At 51.0% G+C, this 15,127-nt stretch overlaps 1 protein-coding gene across 4 annotated transcripts in view; it reads left to right on the top strand.

Annotated features, from left to right (window-relative positions):
• Nucleotides 1–15,127, top strand: part of Ksr1 (kinase suppressor of ras 1) — a 166,705-nt gene that overhangs the window by 48,963 nt on the left and 102,615 nt on the right. The window contains exon 1 of one of the 4 annotated variants that reach the window (XM_045158605.1): nucleotides 1,531–1,610. The exons of the other annotated variants lie outside the window; for them this stretch is intronic. The gene's annotated coding sequence lies outside the window, so the exon portion shown is untranslated. Of the gene's footprint in view, nucleotides 1–1,530; nucleotides 1,611–15,127 lie in introns of those variants that run through there. 4 annotated transcript variants of the gene reach the window in all.

Raw genomic sequence — 15,127 nt, 5'->3', positions numbered from 1 at the left:
ATTTGCTCTTTTTAATACTGCTTCATTTCCCTCCTGTAACTTGTATTTAAATAGCCCTCCCTTCTGCATGTCATGCACTTAAAAAGCAGCATCATAAAAAAATTCCCAACCCCAAACTCTCTAATTATGGGGTATGGTGAGGAGGGAGGGCAGGAAATAATGGGCTCCACAGAGCGGAGTTACACTGGTTATATTCGGGAGCAGAGATGAAGGTTTTGCTGGCTGCCAGGATATTGAAGAGTGAACAGTCCCTCATCTTAGCTGAGGGGGTTTTACTATGACTTTTACTTCTCTTAATTTCAGGCACCTGAGGCTCCCATTGGTGTTGTGATTGGCTGGACTTTCACCCCATCTTTCTCTGCATGGTGGAGAGAACCTTAGAAAGCCCAAGGCTCCTTGGTTGCATGCCCTGACTTGGGTCAGCTGTCATCAGTGTGGACCTTGATGGCTGCTGTGGTCTGGAGTAGAGGTCTGGAATCTTTGTAGGCCTGGGGCCTGGGAACAGGCTTTCTTCCTCGTCTGCTCTGTCAGCAAGGGGAAACGGAGTACAAGGCACTTCCAGGAACAATGAGGGAGGTTTTCTAAGGCTTTTTTTTCTTAAAGATTTATAAAAAAATTATATATTTGAGAGAGAGAGAGGCAGATGTATGTGTGTGTATGTGTAAGAGAGAGAGAGAGAGAGAGAGAGAGAGAGTGAGAGAGAGAGAGAGAGAGAACGGGCACTCCAGGACCTCCAGCCACTGCAAACAGACTTCAGATGCCTGCGCCCCCTTGTGCATCTGGCTTATGTGTGTACTGGGGAATGAAACTGGGGTCCTTAGGTTTTGCAGGCCAATGCCGTAACCCCTAAGCTGTCTCATGGAAGCCCTTCCAAGGCTTTTAAACCAACACTTGGACCTTGAGGGTGAGGATGCCGCCAAGGTTTCCTGCAGGGAGGGCTGTGCACTGGGGAATCAGATGTGGGTGGTGCCGCCTCATCTGGCAGTCCAAGCAGAGGTGCTTTCTGGACCTGTGCAGGAAGGCAGGCAGGGAACAGCAGGTGGCAGTAACTGGGAAGCTTGAAGTCTGTTGCAGGCATTAATATAGCGAAAGGTCATTTTGCCCAGCGTCGCATGCCTACTCCAGGCTTCTAAATGAACCAGAGGGCTGAGCCTGTTCTACCTGACTCCAGCTAATGTTCTGGGAGACAGTTACGGGACTGATATCTATCGGCATCCTGGAGACATGAATGGACAGGTCTTTTAATTCACAGTTAAAAGCAATAAAGAATAGGAAGGAGGTTTCTAGCATTTGTGGGGCTTAAAAAAAAAATCTTGAGGAAGCTGTTCTCCCCTTTGGGCCGGCAGCCCCTCTCAGACTCTGATGTCCTGATCCACTTGCCTGAACGCCATTGGGTGACGGCCCTTCTAACTTCTCCAGGAAGCTGATTTTGGACCCTGGCCGCTGACGCGGTGTGGCTTGCCGGGTGGCTCCCCGTGCCTGGGTGGTGCTCCTGGCAGTGTTCCTGCGCCCAGCCCAAGAGCAGGTGCCCCAGGTGATCCCGCTCTGGCTCAGCAGTCCATGAGAAAGACTGAAAGGGGGTCCTCGTGGGCACAGCGTGGGCACAGCCGGTAAGCTGAGCAGCTGGAAGGGGGAGGGAGGACTCTGGGCACTGGGTGGGGGCCCGGGTGTGCGGAGTAGGTGTGACTTGTGCCTGAGGCTGGAGGCCTTTGCTTGCTTGTTAAACAGGGAACGATGTTGTGAGAAGCTGAGCTTGGCTCTGGAGACTGAAATCAAGCTTCCAGCAGGGTAGGAGCTTTTCCACTGCAGAAAAGAATGTGTTTTGGCCACAGAGGAGACTTGAGGGTGGTGTCTGCTGTGTTAGCCCTCATCTGTAATACAGATTTCACTCCCCTGCCTTCGTCCGATGGCTGGGATGGAAGAAAAGCCCTAGTTTCTCTGTGGGTCTGTGTGCCCATCTTGAAAACAATTATTTATTTGTATGCGTGTGTGTGTATGTGTGTATGGGCATGCCAGGGTCTCTTGCCACTGCAAATGAAACACCGGATGATTGTGCCATTTTCTGTGTCGGTGGCTACAGCATTGACCCCTGGTCATCAGGCAAGAGCCTTTAGCCACTGGGCCACCTCTCCAGCACTCCTCTGTCTGTCTTTGTATGAGACTGTAATTGTGGAGTTCTGTAACTTGAGAAAAATCTGGAGTATAAGGCATATTGGGCAACCTGGCTCAGAGTCCAGGATATTAGGGGACCTGTCCTTGTGATGCCTTGGGCCTAGTTCCTTGTCTATCTGGGACACGGTACCTTTATCGGCATTCACAGGTGCAGATGGGCCTCCAGTGGAAGGCTTGGCGATCTTCCCTACGTCCATTCCAGGTCTGATATCCTACCAACGGTGTTGCCCAGTGAGGCAGTCCCCACCCGGTAACACATGACTGCCAGCCAGGTATTTTAATCACCGAGTTGAGAATAACAGGGCGAGGCCTCACAGAGCCATTGCTTCATTGTCATGCGGGCCTTGCGGAACCGGCAATGGTCAGTCCGCAGTCAGCTCAGCGTTCTCATAGCTACCTCTCGCTATCAGCACGGATACTCCTCAAAGCCTGGAATTATGGTTTTTTGTTTTTTTTTTTTAAGGCACGGTCTCTAGCTCAGGCTGACCTGGAATTCACTATGTAGTCTCAGGGTGGCCTTGAACTCAGAGAGATCCTCCTACCTCTGCCTCCAAGTGCTGGGATTAAAGGCATGGACCACCACACCTGGCAAAATATGTGGCCCAGGCTGGCCTTGAACTTCCAATCCTCCTGTCTTCACCTCTGTAGCAATTTCCTGCCGGAGCGCACCACCACAACTGGTATTTTTAAATTAAATTAAATTTTTTAAATTTTGGGGTTCTGGAGGTAGGGTTTCTTTCTAGCCCAGGCTGGCCTAGAATTCACTATGGAGTCTCAGGGTGGCCTCGAACTCGTGGTGATCCTCCTACCTCTGCTTCCTGAGTGCTGGGATTAAAGATGTGTGCCACCATGCTTGGCCTTTTTTTTTTTTTTTAATTCTGGGTTTTTGTTTGGATTTCTCTTTGGTGTGTGTATGTGGTGTGTGTGTGTGATATTCATGTGTGTGTGTGTGCATGTGCTGATGCACAGTTCTGTGTGCACACACGGGGAGGCCAGAGGAGAACACCAGGTATGCTTTGCTGTTCTCCTGCTGTGTTTCCTTCAGACTCCACAAGCCCGGTGCTGCCGTTTTCCTTAGAGCGGTGTAACTAGTGAACCCCACCGATTCTCTGGTTTCCACACCCCTCAGCACTGGGGTTGCAGGCGTGTGTGGCTGTGCCCAGCTTTTTACCTGGGTGCTGGGGGTGGAGCTCAGGCCCTCACACTGGCATAGCAAGTCTCTTAGCCACTGAGCCATCTTCCAGACCCTGGGGTTGTTCTTAAAGATGGGACTGTAGTTACTCATTATAATAGTGACGCTTGTTTCCTAGCAGTGCCCCAGTAGCCAGGGGAAACAGTGAGGAAAATGCTGCTTTCTGGGCATGCTATTGCCATTGTCTCCAAGCCTCTTATGGTTAGGTGGTTGGTAATGGTTCTAGAACTTTCTGAACTCTATCCCCAGCCCCATGAGGAGCCCCAGGCTCTCTGGCGTATGGGACTTCATGGGCCAGTGGTCAGGCTCCATTTGCATTTTTAAAATTTATTTGTGAGCAGAGAGAGAAAGAATGGGCATGCCAGGGCCTCTAGCCACTGCAAAGGAACTCCAGATGCATGTGCCCCTTTGTGCATCTGGCTCTTCATAAGTTCTGGTGGATTGAGCTGGGGTAGTTAGGTTTAACAGGCAAGCACCTTAACCACTGAGCAAACCTCTCCAGCCTTCTATTTGTATTTTAAATCCCCTTTGGCCAAGCTGTGCAGACAAGCTTTGCTTTTCCTTTAACAACTGCAGCCTAGACAAGGCTCATCTTGGGTAAGAGACTGAGGCCTGGGTGGATGTTTTCTGTTTGCCTACCAGTGATGCCTCCTCTCCAGCCATCCATACATGACTGGAAGAGGTAGCCATGGTGTTTCTTGAGTTTGACTCCAATTTTCTTTGAAATGATGAAAATCTGCAAGGGAGGTATCCCCAGTCTCCCCTGATGTTAGAAACCCCCAAACTCATGAGTTGGATAAGAAAAGCTAGATAATTTGCTGCCCTCTTTCTCTATTTTGGACCTTTGTTGCTGCCTGATTTTTGCCTTCAAACTTGTTGGAGCCAGATATCCTGATGGTAGCAAGCCCACCCACCCTCACCATGCCCAGATAGAGGGGAGGCCCCTGGGTGATACTGCCCACTCTTAGAAACTAGGGGGGAGTACAGGGGCCATGGGAACCAGAGGGTGAGGCCAGACAGTGCAGCCTGGGGGATCCCAAGACTGTGAAGGAGCCTCCGGCCTTTTGCGCTATTTCACATGGGGCCGTGGTCCTCAGGATTCCCAGCCCCGGCCACGTGTGGCACTAGCTCTTCAGAGTGAGTGGAGATTAGCACTGGCTTGGAGGGGGGTCCTGAGGGGCTGTGGTGTGCCAGTGAATTTGCCAGTGGCCTCAGTGCTGCCTGTTCTACTCTAGAGAGCCTGGGCAGGTGGGCTGGAGCTCCGAACACAGCCATCCAGACCTGCTCTGAAGGTCAGCTGGGGACAGTTACATGGAAAGTTTTAAAAAGCCCCAGATTGTCTTCGTTTGTGTGTACATAGGAGCATTAGATCTAAGTGCTTAGAACTTCATATAGCGGAAAGTGGGCTTTCCTCCCTCCTGTTGGGCTTGGGGCTGTGGAGCTGCTCCTTGAGGTCAGCAGGTTCCTGGCACTGAAGTCGGTCATTTGTCCACTCATGAGATCGGGGTCGTCCAGGATGGCACTGTATACTTGGACAGAACTGTCCACCTTAGGCAGAGGCCCAGAGGCTGGATGGGGAACTGATGGAATGTCCTACCCAAGCTTAACAGCCATTACCACGTTAATCAGAGCAGCTGTGTTTGCTAGCAAGAGACCTCCACAAGATGGGGCCGTTTGATGGACCCTCATAGAAGAAGGGGATGAGGAGGAGCATTGGACCCTCACCTGAGAATCCAGAGGCTCTCTCCTGGGGCCCCCTCGCAGCTGTGTGTAATACTCCCCTAGCTGCATGTGGTCTTGAGAGACACTCACGTATTTAGAGTGGAAGGTTAGCCAAAGAGTGTGGGAGACTCCATCTGTGCAGCTTTGGGGAAAGTTGCCATTATGCTGGTGGTGCAACTGTTTGGGGGGGTCAGCCACTCTCCAGTAAGCAGCTTCTCACCCATGCTTCTATAAACTCATTGGTTCACCGGGCTGGACCCGGGTGGAATTGGTTCTTTGGTCTGCGGTTGGTGTTCTGTCAGTAGACACTTGCTCACCTCTCCCCAGTAAGAGCTCCTGCAGTAGAGGCAACAGGAACCAGCTCAGGGCTGAGATTTGCCCTGTTAGCCCAAGACCAGCAAGCCTCGCGTCTGGAGTTCGTTTGCAGTGGCTGGAGGTCCTGACGCGCCCATTCTCCCTTTCTCTATCTGCCTCTTTCTCTCTCTGTTTGTCGCTCTCAAATAAATAAATAAATAAAAATAAACAAAAAGAAATTTTAGAAAGTGAATAGATTGAAGAAGGAAAAAGCTAAATAAATAATAACCCCGGTAGCCTGTGCTCAGTGATGAACAGCCAGTGTTGGAGGGGCCTGTTTGGAAACAGCAGCAAGCCTACAGCATTGGTGAAAGGCTTTGAGATGCCTGCCTGAGAGGGGAAGATAACCCTCTGGCTTGTTGGGCAATGTCAATGCATGTACACATGAGACTGTCAGGGGGACAGTCCCTTCCTGGGTTGGATAGGTGGGTCTGGGCAGGTTTGGCCACAAGGATGGCGAATGCATGCATGCGTTTCTTCCTTCAGCTGTAGTCACGCAGCCATGCTTGGCCCTCTTGACCACTGACAGTCCTTAGAACTCACTCTAACAATTCTATTTAAGGAAACAGCCTGAGTTCCCAAGGGGAAAAATATTCCCATGGACCACATCCCTTCTTAAAACCATCTGTCCGATTTTCAGAGTCTAATGGTTCTTAGTCCTTGGTCCGTGTTGGGGTCACCTGGGGAGCTGGGTGCATGGCAGACCCTGGACCTGCTCCCCTGTGCCCCAGCAGCCTCTTTGTCTGTGTCCTTTCTGCTTTCCAGGTGACCCACCCTCTGCTGCCATGGTTCAGAGCAGGGCCTCCTATATCCCTCGGAGAGTCGTTCAAAACACAGAGGCCTGGTCCCTGCCCTCAGAGAAACCACCCGTGTCTGAGGTGTGGGGCTGGGCACTGGGAGTTTTCAGATTTCTTCCCAGGCCAAGCCTGGTGGTGTATACCTGCGATCTCAACACTGAGGAGGCTGAGGCAAGGATTTCACGGCCAAGAGTAGCTTGGGCTGTAGTGAGACTCTGTGTCAAAACACTGACAGTGGCCTGGAGAGACAGGCTTTGCAGCAAGCACCAACTCTGATTCAATTCCCTGGGACCCCCGTGCGGCCAGACGCACAAAGTGGCACGTGCGTCTGGAGTTGGTTTGTAGTGGCTGGAGCCCCTGGTGTGCCCATTCTTTCTGTCTGTCTCTCTTCTCTCTCCCTCTCTCTCTCTCTGCTTGCAAATAAATAAGTGAACTATTTTAAAAACCACAAACAAATTAAGGAAATAAACAAATCAAACGTTCCCCAGGCAATTCCATTGCGTGGGCAGGTGGAGACCCACTAGCTTTGCCGTGGAGATCTGAGAGCAGCTAGTCTGACAGCATGAGGGAATATTTCGTCTAAAGAGGCAAAGGCACTGCCATTTAAAGAGAAGTGTGGTAGCAGAGGAAGCCCACAGAGGCAAGGCCAGCTTTGGGGGGGCTTCTGCAGGACTGCGGGGCCCTAGGCGACAGAGTAGCGCTAGAGGCTCAATAGCCTGGAGAAACGCTGCAGGCAGAGGGCTCCGAAGACTAGCTTAGAGCCGAAGGCACAAGGATGCCACCGGCATGCCATGTGGCGGCAGCTTGGGGTGGAAGGACACAAGTGTGGCTGCTTTCTGCTTGGCCCTTGGGCAGCAGGGTAACCCAGAGAACTGAGGCAGAGACAAAATACACACCACTGACAGTCCTTAGAACTTGCTCTGACAGTTCTATTTAAGGAAACAGCCTGAGTTCCCAAGTGGGGGGGGAATCCGATGGACCAAATAAATCCCTTTTTAAAACCATCTACTCTAGTGAGGCCACCTGTCCCCTCCCTAGCGAGCCCTTACCTCCACAGGTGCTTGGGAACCTGGTCATTGCCATCTCAGGGTTGTCTGGTCTCTCCAAGGAGCTGGGAAGGGAGATCAAGGTTCTGGCCCCGGGAGGGGAGCAAAAGACGTCAGGGGAAAGCGCATTCCAGGGTCTAGTGTTCTCGGGCTCCTCTTCTAAGAAGTTTCTGGAAAGCATATGTCTGCTTACGAGCATGGGTGAAGCTCAGGTTAGAGCAAGGTGATAGCCACTGTCTTTTTTATTTTTTTTAAGAATAAGTTATACCAAATACCTACTCCTGCCCTGGTAGGTAGTTAGTGGCAGGATGGGCACCTTTCGCTTAGGGTGGAGGACTAACTAGCACTAGTGACCTCTTCCTTCCTTCCTTCTTTCTTTCTCTCTCTCCCTCTCTCTTTCTTTTTTTTTTGTGATTTTTTTGAGGTAGGGTATCTCTCTAGCCCAGGCTGACCTGGAATTCATTATGTAGTTTCAGAGCTGCCTTGAACTCACAGTGATCCTCCTACCTCTGCCTCCCAAGTGCTGGGATTAAAGGTGTGCACCACCATACCTGGTGCTTGTGAACTTTTTTACACGCTCCCCAGGCTATAGCTGACTCTGGCTTAAGTAGGCACTCTTCTTGGTTGTGAGAATCTGTGGAAATACTGACTGAATGGGATATAGCTGTTTTCTCTAAAGCCAATTCTTTAGGGGTTGGTGACTTCTCTACAGAGGAAGGCCGTGAGGGTTGTGGGCTCTGGCTCTGTCTGCCAGGCCTTGGGACCACTCTTTTTACATGCATAGATCCCAAATTTTCTGTAGACTTACCAGGAGCCAGCCAAGTTTGTGTGGCACATCAGAATGTAGGCTTACCACCAAAGGATGTGCAAACTATGTGCGAATAATAATGGCTGATTTTTTTTTTTTTTTCGAGATAGGGTCTCACTCTCTCACTCTAGCTCAGGCTGACCTAGAATTCACTATGGAGTCTCAGGGTGGCCTCGAACTCACAGCGATCCTCCTACCTCTGCCTCCTGAGTGCTGGGATTAAAGGCATGCGCCACCACGCCCGGCTTTCTGTATGTATATATTTTATTCTTTTCGGAGGTAGGGTCTCACTCTAGCTCAGGCTGATCTGGAATTCACTATGTAGTCTCAGGGTGGCCTCGAACTCACAGCGATCCTCCTACCTCTGCCTCCCGAGCGCTGGGATTAAAGGGGGGCGCCAACGCCCAGCTTTAATTTTTTTTTTTTTTTGGTTTGCTGACATTTTTTGAGTCCTTCTTCACGGCCAAACATTGTACTAAGATGATCCTGGGAGCTATAGAGTACAGAATTTAAGCCACGGCCCTGCAAGTCTGTAAGAATAATTCCTGGTGTTGGTGGAGGCCTTCCCTTGTGCTAAATTCCCTTCATGCATAGTTTCTCCTAACCCTCAGAGAGCCCCATGCGGCAGCATGGAGACCTGGTTCCGTTGCTTTGCAGGCGGCCAGTGCCATAAATTAAGTCAGCATCACCGGGAGTTATCATAATCCCCCGGGTGATCACCATGCCCTGCTAAACACTTTTTGTGTACACATCATTAATGTTCGTAAGACCTCTGGAGATTTGGGGACTGTCCCCATTTTTAGGTAGGGGATTTGAGGATCACTGCCACATAGCATTGCAAATTGTATGTCAGTGACTGAAACGTGTCCTTCAGGGTGGGCCTTGCAGGATGCCAGTTTGAGAAAGCTGGGTGACTGGGTTTCTGCCTCCACCCCTGTCTGCTGCGCTGGTGCCTTCAATGCAGGCTGTACCAGGGCAGGTGACGGTCAAGGCCAAGCACTTGGCAGTGCTGCAAGGTTTAAACATGGCAGAGTTGGGGTTCAAAACCAGGTTGCTGAATTTGGAGCTGTTTCTTTTGAATCATAACCAGAGAGACAACCTGTGCATATCAGAATGTCAAATGCAGCCTGGACTGTTCACGGCTTGCTTTAGGAGTGACCCTTCGGGGATGGAAGGCATGCCTGCCAGCCAGTGGAGGGAGGGTGGGCTCGGGAGCCTTGAAGTGTCCCTCTGCCAATCCTGTGAGCGAAGGTCTCTATGAAAACCTAGTGACTCAAAATCTGGCATTTCCTCTGCATATTCTTGTCTAAAAATATTATTTATTTATTTGCAAGGAGAGGGAGAAAGAGAGGGAATGCCATAGCCTCTAGCCACTGCAAATGAATTCTAGACATGTGCCACCTTGTGCATTTGGCTTTACGTGGGTACTGGGGAATCAAATTCATGTCATTAGGCTTTGCAGGCGAGCACTTTAACTGCTGAGCCATCTCTCCAGTCCCCTCCTCTGCATATTATTTTTGTTTTCTTAACTTAAAATTTTTCTTTTTGTATAATTTCTTTTTTTTTTTTTTTTTTTTTTTTTTTTGGTTTTTGAGGTAAGGTCTCACTCTAGCCCAGGCTGACGTGGAATTCACTATGTAGTCTCAGGGTGGCCTCGAACTCATGGTGATCCACCTACCTCTGCCTTCCAAGTGCTGGAATTAAAGGCCTGCGCCACCATGCCCGGCTCTTTTTGTATAATTTATTTACTTATTTGAGAGAGAAAGAGGCAGATAGAGAGAGAATAGGCATGCCAGAGCCTCTAGCCACTGCAAACAAACTCTAGACACATGCACGACCTTATGCATCTGGCTTACATGGGCACTGCGGAATCAAACCTGGGTCCTTAGGTTTCACAGGCAAGTGCACTAACTGCTAAGTCATCTCTCCAGCGCCGTTTCCTAATTTAAAATCAAATCCATCTTCTCTTTCCTATACTCCAACACTGGAGGAAATGCAGAGAGATGGGTGCTGGGGAGTGGTGGCCTCCAGCCCATGCAGGCTCACAAAAGAGTCCTTATATGCTGTGGGTGACCACGTCCCTTGTCAGGAACCCTTCCCAGGGCAGAACCTCGTTACCCTTCTGGGCTTGCCCATTCTTGAGTGCCAGCACACTCAGGCCTGCCTCTATTAGCTGGCACAATTACAACCCAGATGCCACCGGGTCAGCCTAATTCATCGAGGCTGTGGCACACGTGGCAAGAGTTCCTCACCATCCTTCCAGCCTTGGATTCCCACTTGCCAAGGCTGCTCTTGGGCGAGGCAGGTGCTCCCTCTTTAGGCCTGTAGTAATTACAACGCCAGGTCCTTGTGGCCGAGTCCTGGCTCTCACCCTGTGCACCAGCCCCGTGCGGAGCGCTTTCTGGCTTTGGCTTTTCTGACCCTCAGGACCCCTTCCGTCATTTTTCTTACACTGCACACGAGGAGACGTCTGTAAGGACAGCTCTGAGGAAGATCTTGAGGGCAGAGGGTGATGTTATTTCCTGGCTTTTCAAGAGAGATTATACTTCTTGTAACCCAAAGTAGAAGTTATCCCTTGGAGCAATTTGGTTGTCAAAATTTGGGGAGAGAGTTGCTGCCAGCAGCATGTAGGTAGAAGCTGGGGACAATGATTAATATCCTACGCTGTCCAGGACATCCCCTGCAACAAAGGATGATTGTCCCCCAGTTAATAGTGTGAGGTCCAACTCGCAAGAAGATTAGGAGCTAGCATGGTGACTCGCGCCTGTAATTTTCAGCACCCCAGAGACTCAGGCAGGAGGACTGTAAGTTCAAGGCTAGCCTCGCCACACAGCAAGACCCTGTCCCGATCAAACAAAACCCACTAGAACAAAAAGCTGTCGTCAACCTTTCACCCAGTTGGCTATCGTGAAGGTCTGCTCAAACCCTTCTGCGGTTTATAATGTACTTCTGAGTCTTTCCACTGAGCGAGCATGTGGCGGGCTTGAACTTCCTTGCCTTCTGCGCGTTAGGGGGGACGTTACCCAGCCACTTTCATTGGCCAGTGAGCTATGAGCGGGAAGTAACATGACCCTCTGAGTGGTGACCTTTAAGAGCTCCCTTGTTTGCCTCATCCCTAACCCCTTGTGAGCCCTGAAGGTAGATTCCATTAGCCTGGTCTTCTCAGGGAAGATCAGGGTAGAGCTCCAAGTCAGTGCACAGTGCACAGGTTGAATGAATGTTATGTAGACTTCATTTAAACCACTGGGACCTGTGGGGGATGGCTGTTACCATGGTGTAGCCTATCTGGCCCTGACTGATACACTCTAGGTACACCAGAAATAAGAAACTGGGATTTGGATTGGGCTGCTGGATGTTGTGGTGACAGTGTCAGCTCACAGGATTGATAAGTTGTTTTCTGTGGTGATGGTACTGTGCTGGTCCCCACAGGAAGTTCAGCCATGATTTATCCAGCCCTCTGGGAATGCCCTGCTGGGATCTAGCAGCGGCGCCCAGTCTGCTCCATGTAAGTCAGTCAGCCACACTTATTCTACTCAGAAAGTGGTGTTAAATCAGTTGCTGGTCTCTGAGTGTTTTGAGGGCAAAGTCTGTCTCTGCCTTCCCAGGGACTCCCACAACACGCCTTGGAAATGTTTGCTGACTTGTAGGGGGAGACAGGAAGCAGTGAGGGGTGTCATGGGATACAGCAGGGGGGAGAGAGGAACTTAGGTGGCCAGCGGGAACACAGCCAGCTTGAGGGGCGGCCACCAGGGAGGATGGGTGTGAGCAGGCAGAGAGGAGAGAAGAGGGGTGGCTTGCAGCAAGCAGCCCAACCCCAAGGGACTCGGAAGGAGCAGTGTAGGTGGGGTGTTCCCCTTTGCAGGCCCTGGGGACAGCCTCTTGGTTGGCTCCTTGCCTTGGCCTGAGCAGGCATGGCTGTAGCTGAGCCGCATGAGGCCTGGGAGGGGTGTTGATCCTGCTCGTCTCCGCAGGGGCCAGGGCTGAGCTCCCAGTGCCAGGAGCAGGCTTAACCTGGCACCGCGCCAGCGCTGGTCCCAGCACTGTGGAGCATTCAGCTTGGCTCATGCTCCTGTGTGTCTCAGGGTTCACATCTATATAATGGGCATGATTTGAGGCTGGGGACATAGCTCAGTGATGACAGATGTACTAACAGGTGAGAAGGAAGGAAGGAATGACATACTCAATGCTAGCCACTCAGTTCAGGTCCTCAAGGAACTTGCCCAGGAGGGGTGTTGGATCAGCAACTTGGGGACAGTTCCAGATAGCACCTCCCCATGGGCACCCGCTGGCTGTGAGCAGGGCTATTCCAAGAACATAGTGCAGCGGGATCGCCCTTTGGATCATGTGAGAGCGAGCCGGGATAGGGGCTGTCCTCTAGACCTTCTAGCCTCAGTGCTTCTAACCTTAGGTCAACGTCAACTGGTTGCAAGTTCTTCAGTGCCCTTCCCCCATCCCAGTGCCCAGGCGGGCCTGCGTGTGCATGTATGTGCTTCCTTCCAGGCTGTCCCCTCCTTTCCCGCCACCCTCATGAACCCAGGAGCGACTGGCTCTTCATCCAGGAAGCTGCCAGCAGCCTCCACCTCAGTGGAGTGACTCACTGGGGTGCAGGCCCGAGACAGTCATTATTACTGCTGTCGGAGAGACAGTGTGAAAGGTTGGGAGCCCTGCTCTGGAGCCAGACTGCCCGGATTTGAATCCCATCCTGCCACTCCCTGGCTGGGTGATAGCGAACAAGTTATTAATCTTCCTGTGACTCAGTTGCCTACTTGGAAAAATGGGCCTGATACTGGAGTCTGCCTAGAGAAGGGTTACTGTGTGGCTGAGTGGGTTCGTGTGTTTAGTGCATCCCAGGGTTTATGCTAAGTCACTACATCCATGAGCATGGTTCTACTTCACTGGGGTGTTTCTCCCATGCCGTGCAAGGCATTGGTATCACCAAGGGGTTGACATTAGCCATACATGCACCTGGTTCTTGTATAAACACTGGCCGTGTTTCTAATCTTACTTGAAGCATCTTGCTGGCTCCATTCCAGTCTGGCCTCCAGGCCTCAGTGGTGACCAGGATGGCTCCATGCATGGTTGGGTCTCTTAACATTCCTCACATTTTCTTCTTGGCCTAGGAGATGGTTGCCTTTAAAAAGAATGCATTATGTGAGCTGTACAATGCTGCTAAAAATAACTGGCTCTTGGATCCCCACCTAGCCAAACTCTGTCCTCATGTGTCGGCAGATATGCAGTTGATATTGCAATTAAAGAGCAAAGACTTTTTTTTTTAAACACTACCAACTCCACACTGGAAGACAGTGGTGTCATGAAGAGTTTAGAGCCTGGGGGTGGGCTTTGTTCAATGTGGCCTGCGCTTCTTGTTGGCTGAGCCATCTTGGCAGGTTGACGTCATTTTGGAAAGACTCCTTGCTTCTTGGAGCATGGGAATCACATGCTCTAAGACATGCCCTTGCTGAGGTAATGAAAAGATGCTATAAGTAAAAATTCTAGCTCAGTATGACATTTTGAGAAAGCATTTTTTAGTTAGCTGTATGTGTTTGCTGTAGCCATTTTTTTATGAGAGAGAGAGAGAGGAGGGCGAGGGAATTGGCATGCCAGGGCCTCTATCCACTACAGTTGAACTTCAGATGTGTATACCACCTTGTGTGCATGCACAACCTTATGTGGGACCTGGGGAGTTGAACATGGGTCCTTAGGCTTCACAGGCAGGTGCCTTAACCACTCTCTCCAGTCCTGCTGTGGCCATTTTAATGGTTGCTTGAGACGCTGTTGTTTGGACCCTTAAAGCAGTGCATTCAGCCAGGGTCCAGTGTCAGTGATGTGGCACATTTCTCCTCCCCTCCCTTTGGAATGTCTCTGTGGTGGGAGCACTCTGCTTGCCTGCTTCCCCTTCTGCACAGCATGTGGTTCCCACCAAGGGGTGATCCAGAGGCCTGCTGGGGTCAGCCTTCGCGTCCCATCTCCACCATGCCGGGTTCTTTACGCTTCGGTTTTCTCTGCTCTGGTCTTCCCGGACTGTGCAGATGTCATGGCTGTTGAACATGAAAGATGCCTGGCTGGTCCTGTTCGGTATGGGTTCTAGACAGAGAGTGTGAGTGAGTTTGGGCGTGCCACGGCCTCCTGCCATTGCAAACAAACTCCACATGCATGTGCCACTCTGTGCATCTGGCTTTACGTGGGTACTGGGGAATCAGACCCAGGCCTTCAAGCTTTTCAAGCAAGTACCTTTAACCACTGAGCCATCTCTCCAGTACCTTGTATGTCTTATGTTTAGTTATACGTTGTGATAATAGTTTACATATGCATGGTTAAATAAAATAGATCATCAAAATTTACCGGGTATGGTGGTGCACACCTTTAATCCCAGCACTCGGGAGGCAGAGGTAGGAGGATCGCCGTGAGTTCGAGGTCACCCTGAGACTCCATAGTGAATTCCAGGTCAACCTGAGCTAGGAAGACACTACCTTCAACCCACCCCCACTCCAAAATTAATATCTTCTTCATTTTACATTTTTAGTCCAGCTTAGGGTACAGAAAGTCCCACAGCACCTCCTGTGTGGGGGGCAGAGCTGCTCTAGAGACCATGGGCCAGGGGTGTCATGATATGCTACAGAGTGTGAGTGAGGCTTGCCACTCCCAGCCTCTCTCACCCCTGGACTCGCTTCCCCGGGTTGGGAAGCAAGTGCCCACTGTGGCTGGCACCCTGGTAATGCCTATAGTGTGTTGAGAATAGGACTTCCCTTGGGGTAGAGTGGCTGGTTGAGGATGGATGGGAGCATAGGCGTGGGCTCAAGGGTGTCAGACTGGGCAGAGGAGTCATGAGGATCCTGGCAGTTGGAAAGATGGCCACTCTCCCCTGGGTGTCCGTGGCCTACAAACCCCGAGCTGGGCACTTTGTCATCAGTGTCACCATGTCCATTTTGTAGATGAGGATTCCCGAGGGCCCAGGGAGTATAGCACACGAGCTGGGGTCCTCCTACTTAGGAGGTGGCAAGAGCTTGTGGCCCCCCTGACCCTACCTGATGCAAGG

The sequence above is a fragment of the Jaculus jaculus genome, chromosome 9 (genome assembly GCF_020740685.1).
Source record: "Jaculus jaculus isolate mJacJac1 chromosome 9, mJacJac1.mat.Y.cur, whole genome shotgun sequence".
NCBI classification, from domain to species: Eukaryota; Metazoa; Chordata; class Mammalia; order Rodentia; family Dipodidae; genus Jaculus; species Jaculus jaculus.
This window is presented reverse-complemented; position numbering and strand designations above follow the sequence as displayed.